The sequence below is a fragment of the Miscanthus floridulus genome, chromosome 8, assembly GCF_019320115.1.
Source record: "Miscanthus floridulus cultivar M001 chromosome 8, ASM1932011v1, whole genome shotgun sequence".
NCBI lineage: Eukaryota > Viridiplantae > Streptophyta > Magnoliopsida > Poales > Poaceae > Miscanthus > Miscanthus floridulus.
In genome coordinates, this window is record NC_089587.1 from 171,795,962 (window position 1) to 171,805,979 (window position 10,018).

Genomic DNA, 10,018 nt, shown 5'->3' on the forward strand with positions numbered 1-10,018 from the left:
TCGACAACGCCGACCTGCTCGACTCCATCGATCGGGTCGGCACCAAACTCGCTGAAACCCTAGCTCTGGTAAGTGCAATTCAAAGTCAACCTAATGAGTAGGTAGTCACTCCCCACAACAGATCTACCCGACCAGCTTGGGCCAGCCGTCCTGCACGACTTGGTACAGATCTCGTGGTCATATCTACTCCTGAAGGGCGCTCCGCTCGTCGCCAGCCAGCCTCCGCGACGGGCCTCCGGCTCTCCGAGTATGAAGTCTCGACGGAGAACTACCAGGCCCAGCCCTACGGCCTACGAAACACCGCCTCCAACTACGCGTATAATATACAATGCTGCTCGGATCTGTATTTTATACATCGACCTCGACCGAGGCCACACAACTTCGTCAACATGATCCAGGTTAAGGATTATCAAGAAGGATCCGTCCACACGGTCCAAGAGGGTGACTCCGGCTCCTCGTCTGGTATCGCATCTAATGCCTCCGTCCAAACCGAGCTCCAGCATCACGACGATGAAGGCGTCGAATACAATCTGGATATACCAGACCACGCCCCGGGGTTCCCACAATTCCTATCTTTCCCACCAAGGTGAGGGGATTTGATCAATGTTGTCAGCAATGATGAACCACCAGCAGTTGGCGAAACAGAACAAGAAAGGATTGCACGCGAAGCACGCAATATTGACCGGTTTAATCGCCGACAAATCGAGGCCGAAGCAGAAGAGGAGGCATGACGCATAAGGGTCCAGCCACGCGACCTCAACAATGCTTTCGACAGGGTGGGGGACAAACAGGTCTTCAGGACTCCAAGCGCCAACGTAGCCGTTGCTATGGCGACGATACAACGGCTACCCAATAACCTACAAACCCAAGCAGTTCGCGATGAAATACAAGCCTATCTGACGGCTGCTATGGCCCAGACTGCAGAGATTGTAAATCAAGCCCGGGCTCCATCCGTCTCAGTCGAGTCAAGCTATAGCCACCAGTACTCAAGTCGCTCACAGCCACCCAACCAACATGGACCACGCAACAATGACCCATCAGACAACCGTCAAGGTGGAAACGGTGGCCATGATGGTGGTCGGGATGACAACCGCCGTCAGGAGGACAACCGCCGTCAGGAGGACAACCGTCGCGACATCCAGGACGATAACCGCCAAGACAACCGCGACAATCGCCGCGATAACCACGGTCACAGGGCTAATCTAGATGGCAACCGAGATCGCTGCGACGGCAATAACGACCTCTGCCATTACCTCAGAGGACGTGATCTGCGCGCTCGCATCAACCAGAGAGCCAACGATCGTGCATCCCACGAAAGCTATCACCGTATGGAATATGACACTGCCCACGGCCCGCCGGGTTTGAAGCAGTTTACTCCACACCTTCGCCAAGTCATATGGCCCAAGAACTTCAAGCTCGAGAAACTTTAGAAGTACGACGGTAAGGAGAACCCCGAATTATAGGTCATGCTCTACGAAACTACGTGCAGATCAGCCATGGCTGACGAGCACGTCATGTCTAACTACTTCCCAGTCGCTGTTGGCCATACAGGTCACCAATGGCTGGTCAGCTTGCTAGCGAACTACTTTGATTCTTGGCAAGAGCTCAAGCAAGCCTTCATCGACAACTTCATTGCTACTTGTGAGCAATCCGGCAATAAATATGATCTGCAATGAATTCGAGATCGAAAAGATGAGCCACTACGCGAGTACGTCCGGTATTTCTTGGAGATGCGTATCAAGGTCCCATCAATCTCCGACAATGAGGCAATTGAGGCTTTCATCACTGGCCTCTGCTTCCATGACACCCTAAGGGACAAGCTCCTCCGCAAGAGACCTGAATCGGTCACAGCGCTCCTAGCCACCGCTAAGAAATATGCGGACACCGACGACGCTAAAAAGATAATTATTGAAGAAGCAGCAAGGGTTCCACGCTCCGACCACCCCCCACACCGCGATGACTACCACGGCAACCGTGGTCGGAACGACAATTTTGACCGCCGCAACCAGCGCAGTGACTCCCGCGACCACCACGACCAACGTAATTAGCGGTGTAACCGCCATGACAATTACAGGGGCAAGCGTGCTCGGGAAGACGACGGCGAGGTCAACACTGTTAAAAAAGGTGGCGGACGTCGTAACTACGAAGACGACTATGCCAAAGCATTGAAAGGGTCCTGCCAGCTCCATCCTAAGTCAAACCATACCATGGAGAATTGCCGCATTCTCAAGTCTACCAACACGCGTCAACAGGCTCTGGATACATCCAACAAGCCTAACGACGTAGGGGAACAGCGCAACGAGGATAACGACGATGAAGACGCAGATCCTCGTCACAAGTACGTCAAGCCAACCGATCGCGTGCACACCATCATCAGAGGCAAAGTGTCCATCGAGACCAAACGAGAACGCAAGCTGCTCGCCCGCGCTTGCTTGAACGTGGCCAACACCGACAACCTCCTCACTGATCTGCGGCTCCCTCCGTGGTCTCACCGTGAAATCTCCTTCAGCAGAAAGGACCAGTGGGCTACAATACCTGAGCCAGGACATTTTCCCCTGGTCCTCAATCCTTGTATCAACAAGGTTCAGTTCGACAGAGTACTGATCGACGGTGGCAGCTCCATCGATATAATGTTCAAGAATAGTCTGCCCGCCCTAAAGAACCGTGCCTGGGTTATCTTCAAAATAGCTGCGAGGACGACAGTTTCAAAATAGCAGAGGCTCATGACCTCTCTATTCGCATGTCCGAGACCATGCTCGATGCCAAGAAGACCTCGACCGACCACCTGGAGATCCCAGAGCTCGAGGCTCCACGCAAGAACATCAAGTCCAAGGAGCACAAGGTGATCCAGCTGGTCGACGGTGATCCCAGCAAAACGGCCATTATCGGGACCAACCTGAATCCCAAATAGGAAGACGTGCTCATCAGGTTCTTGAGGAGCAATGTGGATGTGTTCACATGGAAACCTGCTGACATGCCCGGTGTACCTCGGAACTTGATCGAGCACTCCTTGAATGTTAACAGCAAGGCCAAACCTATCAAGCAGAAGCTACAATGGTTCGCTCGCGACAAAAAGGAGACGATTAGGGTAGAAGTTACGCGGCTTTTGGCAGCCGGATTTATCAAAGAAGTGTATCATCTGGAGTGGTTAGCCAACCCAGTTCTTGTACACAAAAAGAATAATGAATGGAGAATGTGCGTTGATTACACTGATCTCAACAAACACTGCCCTAAGGACCCCTTTGGCTTACCTCGCATAGATGAGGTCGTAGATTCAACCGCCGGTTGCGAGCTGCTTTCCTTTCTCGATTGCTACTCTGGTTATCACCAGATCGCTCTCAAAAAGGACGACCAGATCAAGACATCTTTTATTACGCCTTTCGGCGCCTACTGCTACATGACCATGTCGTTCGGGCTCAAGAACGCCGGGGCTACCTACCAACGCGCTATACAGGCCTGCCTCAAAGAAGAGATAAAAGACGACCTTGTCGAGGCTTATGTTGATGATATAGTTGTCAAAACCAAGAAAGCACATACCCTTATTGACAACCTAGAACGCACCTTTGCAGCCCTTAACACATTCCAGTGGAAATTAAACTCAAAGAAGTGCATCTTCGATGTTCCTTCTGGCATACTACTTGGCAACGTCGTCAGTCACGATGACATACGCCCTAACCCGGAGAAAGTCAAAGCTATCTTGGACATGAAGCCGCCCAAAAAGGTGAAGGATGTTCAGAAGCTTACCGGATGCATGGCCGCCCTCAGCCATTTCATATCAAGATTAGGCGAAAAAGGATTACCGTTCTTTAAACTGCTCAAAGCATCCGAAAAGTTTGAGTGGTTGGAGGAAGCAGACGCTGCCTTCACACAGCTAAAACAATACCTTACGTCACCTTCGGTCCTCACTGCTCCTAGAGAAGACGAAACACTCCTACTTTATATTGTGGCTACTAATCGAGTGGTCTCCACGGCTATGGTGGTCGAGCACGACGAGCCTGACCATGTCTACAAGGTACAGTGACCAATCTATTTCATCAGTGAGGTACTCAATGAATCCAAGACTAGGTACCCACAAATCCAGAAATTGATCTACGCCATACTGATAACATCCAGAAAGTTAAAACATTACTTCGACGGATATTGTGTGGTGGTCATGACTGAGTACCCTCTATGAGACATCATTAGCAACAAGGATGCGAACGGGCGCATCGTCAAGTGGGCAATGGAGCTATGTCCTTTTTCCTTGGAATTCACAAGCCGTACTACAATCAAGTCTCAGGCGCTCGTCGATTTCATCGTCGAGTGGACAGACTTGAGCACGCCTACTTCTTAGGGGCCCGACGAGTATTGGAAGATGTACTTTGATGGTTCTCTCAACATCGATGGTGCAGGGGCAGGAGTCCTTTTCGTGTCACCATCCAAGGAGCAGCTCCGGTACGTCCTTAGGATTTATTTCCCAGCATCTAATAATGTCGCCGAATACGAAGCATGCCTACATGGTTTGCGCATTGCGGTTGAGCTCGGTGTTAAATGTCTCTATGTCTACGGAGACTCGGCTCTGGTCATCAACCAACTTAACAAGGACTGGGACACGACCAGTGAAAGGATGGATGCATACTGCAAATCGATCAGAAAGCTGGAAGGTAGGTTCTATGGCATCGAGTACACACACATGGTCCGAGACAAAAATCAAGTAGCAGATGCACTGTCAAAGTTAGGATCATCCCGAGCCAAAGTCCCACATGGCATATTCATCCAAGACCTGCTCGCGCCTTCGATCGAAGAGGAAGATTCCACGGTCGACAAGCCTCCAGACAAGCAATTGGTGGCTATGGTTCCGACGTCGAGCACCACCAAGCCACCTCCGACCACTCATGAGCCCAACTAGAGAATACCTTTCATCAAGTACCTAACAGATGGCAGCGGTTATACTGATCGAATAGAAAACGAGCGCCTGATGCGTCGTAGTAAGCAGTATCTGCTTGTCGATGGAAAGCTATGGCGCAAGAACGCAAAGGAGGAAATCTTGATGAAGTGTATAACCTAGGAGGATGGCGAACATCTCCTGGACCAAATCCACTTTGGCTCCTGCAGCAACCATGCGGACTCAAGAACGCTGGTCGGTAAGGCTTTTCGAGCAGGGTTCTATTGGCCATCAGCAGTAGCCGATGCAGAGAAGCTAGTCCACCACTGTGAGGGTTGTCAGTTCTTCGCCAAGAGAATCCACGTACCAGCACATGAGATCCAGACAATACCAGCCTCTTGGCCCTTCGCATGCTGGGGACTAGATATGATCGGGCCCTTCAAACTGGCTCCTGGGAAATTTACATGCGTCTTTGTGCTGATCGACAAATTTTCTAAGTGGATAGAATACATACCTCTGGTATAGGCATCCTCAGAAAAGCCTGTCACGTTCCTCGACCAGGTCATCCACCATTTCGGCATACCCAACAGCATCATCACTGATCTGGGTACTCAGTTCACTGGGAACGCTTTTTGGGACTTCTACGATGAAAGGAGCATAGTAGTAAAATACGTCTTGGTGGCGCACCCTAGAGCTAATGGACAAGTCGAGCGGGCAAATGGCATGATCTTGGACGCATTGAAGAAGAGGATGTACAGAGAAAATGACAAAGCTCCCAGAAGATGGCTCAAACAGTTGCCAGCCGTGGTCTGGGGCCTCAGAACTCAGCCCAGTCGTAACATCGGTGTCTCACCATACTTTATAGTTTACGGCGTTGAGGCAGTCCTCCTAGTAGATATAGCTTTTAGATCAGCACGGGTAGAGAACTTCAACGAAGGCAGGGTTAATGAAGTGCAGGAGCTAGAAGTGAATAGTGCAGAAGAGAAGCGGCTCGATTCTTATGTACGTACAGCCAAATACCTTGCTGTCTTGCGCGGGTACTACAACAAGAATGTTAAGGAGCGGTTCTTCGTGGTCGGGGACCTGGTCCTAAAGTGGAAGACGAATCAGGCTGGTGTCCATAAACTCGCAACTCCATGGGAAGGGCCCTTCATGATCAAGGAGGTCACACGACCAACGTCTTACAGGTTAGCTCACCTGGACGGTATGGACGTACCCAATTCATGGCACATCAACAAGCTTAGGCGTTTCTATGCTTAACTGCTAAGATATGTACTCCTTTTGTACTTTCAATTTCATTCAATAAAGCTATTATGATTTCTCTGACCACTCTAATGTGTCACTTCGAATTTTACGGTTATTCTAACTTAGCCATTCAAAGCCAACCACCATTCCTTCTAGGGTTTTCGGAGAAGGCCCTGTCTCCGGTTCCTCCCAACGCGTGCATGGGATCCGCTCTCTACGCTACGGGTGATCGGCAGGTCCCCCTGGTTTGACTTGTCCACGTCTACGTGTGCATAGGTCACGCACCTCACACTCCGACCACATGGCAAATTCGGGCCGTACAAACCTTTCAAGATGACGTGTCGAGTAAAATGGTACAACTAAACAGAACGTTTACATGTTCTCACTTAGTTACACCAACATGAGTTTCAAGCTTAAATATGTTTTATACAAAACAAACAAGCTTATGATGATATATAGTTACATTATTACAAGCTTGCCTGAAGAGGCCCAAGTTTACAATAACACAACTATGTCCTTCTTCCATAGCTCTAGCCTATTCTATTGGCTGGTCGGGGCACGCGGCACCCGCTGCTCGCTGCTCCCGACATCCTGCTCAAGTCTCGGGGACTCTTGTACTGGTCGAGCTAAAGAGGATGGCCCCGCCGATGCCTGGCTGGTCGAGACCGTAGGTTTCGCCGGTTGGCTCGCAATTGATGGCCTTTCTAGCTGACTTGTTGATGGCGTACCCTATACAGGTGCTGCCCTACCTCCACACAGGTTAATATCGCCAATTATCTTTGAAGACATGTCTAGCTGGGTCATCTGAAGCTCCTCGGCCTTGTCTGGATCTACCTCCTTCGGGTACCCAGCCTCTAGGCGCTTGAGATCGATCAGGGGGTAGTAGGCACGCACCATGCTTAGCACATGTGCGCCAGTGTACTCACCCGCCTCCTTCACGAACTCTTGGAACCATCCCCACGCCTTTCGGCATCTCTCGACCAGTTCGAGCTGTGGCGTCCTTGGCACTTCTTCTGTAAGCGCTGGGTCGATAAGGTCGAGGATGGGCAAAATGCCAGTTGCCACCTCCTGGCACCGGTTCTTCCATGTGTCCCGATCCTCGGTGATCTCTAGGCATCGCGCCTTCCAGCCATCACGATCTTTCATCACGGCTTCCAGATGCTTCTTGGCATTGACTTTTAAAACTACAACACGCACAAGTCATTAAAATGTTACGCCATGATAGGATAAGGTGGGCAACAGAGTGAGCAAGGTGGTCTGGAACACTTACTTTTCAGTTCCTCCTTCATCTTGGTTGTGCGGTCCTGGAGTTGCGACTGGTCGTGCGCCAGTTTCTTGTTGTCTTCCTTCAAGCGACCACACTCTACGGCCACACGGCTATTCTCCTCTTAGAGACGGACTACTTCAGCTTCTAAGCCTGCACTACAGCCGTTACTACCAACTATGCAACAACACGTGTCATGCACTTGTTGTGATAAAATGACAACTTACTTGTTTTTTCCTGCTCTTTGTTACTGAGCTGGACGACCAGGTTCTAGTTCTGTGCCTCTTGCTCCATCCTCTCCTGGTCGGCGGCTTCAAGTTGGTGGCGCAAGCGTTCCACCTCGGCCACCAGTTCTCTATTGCTTGCTGTGATTCCCTCGATCTAGTTGAAGCACTTTTTCCGGTACCTTGCGGTCTTCATCAAGTCCTGCATGCAAAAAAGCTAAGTCAGACAATTCGACTGGATAGCAGGATCAAGTGGTCAAGCCAAACATATCTAGACTTCTGTCACCATACGTTTTGCCGCTCATTCAACTTTCATGGTCTCTTCTACCTCTGGGATTTCCTCATGCATAACCCACTGGTCGTTCCGCCAGCGCGACACATATACATGTTGTCGCTTGTCTTGGGGATGGCCCAGGACCTCTTCTACTTCGTCCTCTTCGGCCTCTTTGTTCAGGTAGCGGCGCTTGTCTGGAGTTTGTAGTCTCTGCGACCACTATGGCTTTCCCATGAGCCGTAGCATCAGCAAGCGTGCTCTGTGCCACCTCCGGCTGCTGCTCCTCAGCTTGGTTTGATCCCCTTGGAGCCGAAGTATCCCCCTCAGCAGGGTTAGTGCTTGGAGCACTTGTACTTGGCTTGGCTCTCTTCTCGACCAGCTGCTCGGGGACTGTCGTCTGGCCGCTCATCTGTTGAGGCTCCGGTGGATTTTTTTCTACAGGTTCCTCCATAGCCGGCTGCTGGGTAGTTCTCTCTGCCATTGCTGGTGAAGCCATGCCACACCCGGCTAGCTGATCGGGATTTTCGATGGATGCCGACCTAATATATCAGAGATAAGTTCAAAAGACAACAGTATCTAATACAAATTGTAAGCTTACATCAAGGTTACAAATACTTATAGCTTGGAAGCACGGAATGACATGGCGAAGGAGCGTCTCTTCGTCTGTGCTTGCTCCACGTGCTTGGTGGGTGCCACCGGGTCTTTTTCCATGACCAGTACCGACGCCGGGGCTTGGTGCTCGACCCCTTTGCTGCTTGTCCTTTGTGTTGCAATGGTCGGTGATGTGATCCCCGCTGGCACAGAGGAGCCACCCTGCTCCGTCGACTCCAGTTGTCTCCTCCTCTTTCGAGGGATGAGTCGGAAGATGTCTGCATCCTCTGTTTCATCATCTGACAGTGGGAAGATGGCCTAACGACGTTTGCTGGCCGCCGGCCGCTTGCCAGCAGCCCTGGCCGTTGCCTCCTCCCCAACCCTGAGTACGGCCTAGTCGACGTCTTCAACCCTAGCACTGGTCTGGGCGGTTGGGCCGGCAACTTGCAGCCAATCCACACCAGGGGGTGGAGACACAAACATTGCTGCCCTGTCATGACCATTACTCTAGGAATCATAAAGGCGACAACACAGTCAATTTTTGTTACAACATAACTCTACAGGTACAAGGCAGCATAATTTACCTTTGGGGGAGGTCGGGCCAGCTTGAAGGCGTGCTCGATGTCGCTTAACCTGACATAATTCGGATCAGCTAAGTTGAATAGCTCTCCAATCCTGGCTTTGATTTCTATCTTGTCAAGCACATCTTTCTTGGTCCTCGTTGGATCTGCGCTACCCTGGTATTCATAGCCAGGATGTACCCTCCTCTGGCAGGGCTAGATCCTTCGGCTGATGAAGTTCCTGACCACGCTTGGACCATCTAGTTTCCCCCACAGGATCATCCCAAGCAGTTCTGCAATCTGTTCCAAGTGCTCAAGCTTCTCTGACCAGCTGTTCTTCTTCTCCGGAATGAACCCCACGTCGCACAGGGTGATCGTGTTCGGCTCTTCGCGGATGTAGAACCACTTCTTGTACCAGTCGTCCAGCGACGTGTTCCAAGGGCAGTGCAAGTACTGGGCCTTCATCTCGTCATGCAGATTGAGGTATACGCCTCTAGCTATCTTCGAGCCGCCACTTCCTTTCTTCCGCAGACAGAACAGATGGCGAAAGAGGTCAAAATGGGGATGGAAGCCACCATATGCTTCGCAAAGATGAATGAAGGTGGAGACAAGAAGAATCGAGTTGGGATGCAGATTGCAAATCCCAATCTCATAATACAAACAGAGCCCCTGAAGGAAAGGGTGCACTAGAACCCCAAAACCCCGCTTGAAGAAATCCTCGAAAACCACAATCTCGCCTCGTTGTGGATCGGGGTAGCTTTCTCCTTCCGGTGCGCGCCATCCCGCGAGTGCCTTGTTGTGGAGCACTCCCATGGTGATGAGGTCTTCGATGGTCTGCTCATTGCTCCTTGACTTCCACCACTCTTTCGCCATGACTCTGGCTTTCTTCTGGGCGTCTCTCTTCGCCATTAATCTGTCCTTGCTAAAGGGGTGGATACGGTGGAGGGGTGATTGGTGATGATTTCGGAGGTATAGGGTTTGGCAAGAGGAAGAAGA